The 4697-nt window shown below is 34.1% G+C and overlaps 1 long non-coding RNA gene across 1 annotated transcript; it reads right to left on the reverse strand.

Moving 5' to 3' along the window:
* Positions 1-2540: 2540 nt before the first annotated feature.
* On the reverse strand, positions 2541-3791 carry LOC117244302. The gene is made up of 2 exons (XR_004497119.1): positions 3747-3791; positions 2541-3234 (listed from the first exon to the last, which is right to left on the reverse strand). It is a non-coding gene; the product is annotated as an uncharacterized LOC117244302 (long non-coding RNA).
* Between the last annotated feature and the right edge of the window lie 906 nt (positions 3792-4697).

Below are 4697 nucleotides of genomic sequence, written 5' to 3' on the forward strand. Positions count from 1 at the left end.
ATAGATATTTCAAAAAATAAATGGTGCTTCCAATTTAATACTGTAACTGTGTTAAGAACATCAGATTGACATAAAGATCATAGTTTTGAAAGTGCCCCTTATTGTATTGTAAATAAGAACTAAAAAATCCTATTCTGCTTTCAAAAATAAAGAGCTTTTCCTAAACTTGCTGAGCTGAGACTTGAGTGTCACTGGTCTTGGTGAGAATATGCCTGGAAATACTGTTTGAATGGGAAGAGGAAACCAGCTCTTACTGACAGAGAAAGTGTTGAAATTTATCAGAACTTTGACTGAGAGTGTAAACTTTGGAAGACTTTTATTAAGTACATTATTTTCACTAGTTCCAGATTATTTTTTCCTCATCAAGGACAAATAGATAATTTTCTGTAAATAGATAATTTTCTTTCAGACAAAGCTGGAAAATCTCTTCAAGCATTCTCCCTTTCCCTTAACTTGGTTTTGCATATGCTTAAAAGATAGCATATGCAGCAGAAAGCAAGAGACTGAAGAAATATCAGGGAACAGCAATTTTCTTCTCTTTCAATGAGAAATGTCATTAATATTTCCTGCATTTTTTTCATGTTGAAATACATACTAAATCATTAATTGTACATTCTTGTTTCTTTATGGCAAATTACCCAATGGTGTAACAGGCTGCAAATTGCACTATGTATTTGCAACACATACCAAATGTTACTAAACTGAGAATTAGATCAAGAATAATAAACTGAGATGTAGATCATTGCAAAGAGATAAACTGTGAGAACTCAAGCTCTGATTTCCCATTTACCCTATAAAATAATGTTTAAAAAGTGGCTGAACATACCTATCTGAAACAAAGTTTCTAAGATGTGTAAGAAAGAGGGTGGGGGAAAGAATAAAATTAATTATTAACTGTCAGCAAATGGTAGTAGAAAGGAAAATGTTTCAGTTGAAATTCAGATCACTTAGTGCAGTCTATGTCAAAACCAATTATCTGAACTTCATTCCGTAGTAGATAGCTGGCACAAATGGTTTTGTAACAATATAATGTACTAATGTGCCAAGCAAAAAGTCCACTTTTAAGGCAGATAGTGCAGCAAGCATAATTGCAGTTACCTAATGGATGCCCTGGTGTACATATGCTTTCTATCCAAAATTTATGTGATGATACTCTTAGGCACTACCACCATCTGTCTTATCTAAGCACTGTCATGAAGAATGGATGTAGAATGTTCTGCTTATTAGAGATCTTTTCCACTGCAATGAATTTGTAAGGATATGTAAGAGTGTTTTCTTAATCTGTCAGCACGTTTTTAGATTTTATGACAATAAATAAAATCATTTACCCTGCAAATAAATAAAGCTAAAATTATAACTTTTTTGTCAGGCAATAAGAAGATGACAAGCATCTTGAGATGTTTTGATTATACTATCCTCTCATTCTGAACTTTATTAAAAGTCTACTGTACAAAACAAACCTTCATAGACACATAAGACCAGCAAGTACAGAAGTGAACCAACAAATATTTGATAAAGATGTGGAATAGCAAAAATATATTTATCATTTATTAAGATACATATTTTCCTATATTTCCAACAGCTTGCCATTCCTCTCCCAATGTTTTCTTTGATCTTAGTGTTTGTGAGTACAAAATAACTGATCTTAAAACCATTAAATTTAAATGTCTAGTAATTCAAATATGAAATTAAAGAAGAGGTAATTGTACAGCTTCTCTTGGGAGAAAATTTTAGTTACTATTAGAAATTGCTCAGAAAAAAACTTAGACATATCATATATCTTTCATGCTGAACTCAAATTAAATAAAAACACTGTTCAGTACATTGATTTAAGCATCTAGATCAATTATAGCTCAGAGTATAAGAGACAACAGAAGACAATAAGAAGTGTGACAGATGGATGTTACAGAAAAAATATTTTAAAATATATGGTGTGCTGGTTTCAGCTGATGTAGAGTTAATTTTGTTCTCAGTGGCTGGTACGTGCTGTGTTTTGGACTTGAGCTGAACACAGAGCTGATAATATGGAGATGTTTTTGTTATTGCTGAGCAGGACTGACACAGACCCAAAGCCTTTTCTGCTTTTTGTACTGTCAAGTTGGCAAGAAAGCTAGGGGTGCCTGGGAGATTGGGAGGAGACACAGCCAGGACAGGTGACCCAAACTGAACCAAGGGATATTCCACACCATGTGACATCATACTCAGTATATAAAATGGGGGGCAGAATGACGAAATTTGTTCTTTGTCTTCCCAAGTCACCACTACCTGTGACAGAGTCCTGCTCTTCCAAGGATAACTGAGCAACTGACTGCCCTTGGGAAGAAGTGAATTAATTCCTTGTTTTGCTTTGCTTGTGTGTGTGGCTTCTGCTTTCCCTATTAAACTATCTTTATCTGAACCCACAAGTTCTTTATCTCTTACCCCTTTAATTTTCCCCCTAATCTCACCGGTGAGGGAGTGAGCAAGCAGATGCTTGGGGCTGGGGTTAAACCATGACCCACAGGAACTGAAAGGATGTATTTTATTAATTTCTATGGTGATTCATGGATAGAGGTAGTAGATAGGTAGACACTAGTTCTAATCTGATTGTGTGGAAAGACAGGAGCTAGCAGTTTTCCAGTAAATGTTCCTGCTGCAGGAATGTAGCATGGATAAAATTGCAAGCAAATGAAAAGAGACATCACGGTAGAGAGGCTAGAGACATTGTATCAACAAATTGACATGGTTCTTCCATGGGGGGTAACAGCACTATAAGCAAAGCATTAAAATGTGTAATACATTTAGGAATGTTAAACATTAGGAACATATTTTATTGTCATTAAACAAAGCTATAGGACTGGATTTGGGACAGAGATATTCAGCAGTCTGATTGACCTTCCTTTGAAGAAAGGGTATGGCCGTTTCTGTTCTTAAGATTTCTGGGGTTTGATACACAGCAAAGTGTGAATAGAGATGGCCAATCTCAAACAGAATGCACATAAACCTATATCAGCATCACAAAAAATGACAAAGAGGGTATATGATACAACTGGAGTTGTTTTCTACCAGCTTTATGTCTTTCTCAGTGAGACAACTGCCAAGACAAAACCCATCAGGTGCGAGAAGCCAGAGTGGAACAACATTATGAGGGAGAGGAAAATCAAGTGTTTCTGTTCCATAACTGACAGCAGAAAACAGGCTGTTTGTGAGACCTCCACGTTCTTCATATGTGGGTATCTATAGGTCTGTGACACACTACAGAAAAAAAAAAATTAGAGACATTAGCAGGGATAGTGGTGTATATCAGAGCAGTTAAAGAGATAATGGGAATAAAAAGGAAGGATTTTTTTTATTTAAGCTATTGATATAGTTGGAAAAGGACAAATTTCTGCTATATAAAATTAAAATATAACTATTCCCCACAAAATATTTCTTTTAGAGAATATCATAGAATCATACAATGCTTTGGGTTGGAAGAGACCTTAAGGATCATATAGTTCAAACCTCCCTGACGCTTTTCAGTAGACCAAGTTGCTCAGATATGTGCTTTTGATATAAGAATAGACAACACAGAACATCTCAAACTTGTTTGTAAGGTACCATAACATTTTCTTTATGCACACTTGAACACACAGGTATAATAGAGACATTTGAAAGAATTGCAGTAGCTCTCCTAGTCAATATACCTTATGAGAAAAACATTGCACGTGATGCATTGCTCTGTACTTAAGAATGTGTTAGAGTATAAAGGAGGAAGAAATATATACCTGAGTCCTAAATAGTTCATCTTTGATTAAAAATGTTTACTAGGACTGTCTTTTATAAATATACATTTGGGGAACTTGTGGTAAAAAAGGCTGTGATCTCAGTGCTGCCTGCTGCTGACCTATTGTAAAACAGACCATAAAATAAATAGGCAATAAAACCTTAGTACTCAGTTAGGAAATTCCTATGAGGAGAAACTCTTGAAGAGATCATATCATCTTTTATGATCTTTCCCTTACAGTGTCAAGGTTCTGGTGACTATCACCAACAGAATGTGTCATAGGAATATTTCTAAATAATTGAATCTGAAGAATTATTTATAGAGATAAATCAGATCAGCAAAATCACATGATTTTTTTTCTAAATTATATGGCTTTTTTTTTTTAAATTCAGGCTATGCTCAGTTATAACCTGTAGCAATTCTAAGTATATAGTATAATGAAAGAATAAAGATATGGTATTTGCTTTAAGACTGATGAAAATATATACTTAAAGATATTTTCATTATTCTGCCTCAATATGTTTTGAAAAATAACTTTAAAACTGACTTTCTATTCTTTCTTTCACCCAAATTTTAGGCTCCTTTTTGTCTTTAAATTCTACAAAATAAATAGGGTAACTCTGATATTATTCTGCCATTGATATTTTGGATAAGCTTGTGTAGGTATAAAGGGATTCAAATTTAAATCCTAGATTGGAAAACCCTAGTTGAGTAGGAAATATTTCTTCTGTTAATAAAAAAATCCCTCCAAAAAAACCTCAAAAATACTTAACCAGGGCTGTCTTAAATTTCTTTTAGAGTGAATTAAAGCTTCAGCTCTCTTTTCTCAGTAAATTTGGCAAGTGGCTGCAGTTATAAATGCTTACTTAATTAATTAAGTAATTACTTAATTAATTACTTAAAACAGATGAAGGGATTGTGTGCACCCTCATCAAGTCTGCAGACAACTCCA

Source organism: Parus major, chromosome 4 (genome assembly GCF_001522545.3).
Source record: "Parus major isolate Abel chromosome 4, Parus_major1.1, whole genome shotgun sequence".
Classification (NCBI taxonomy): domain Eukaryota; kingdom Metazoa; phylum Chordata; class Aves; order Passeriformes; family Paridae; genus Parus; species Parus major.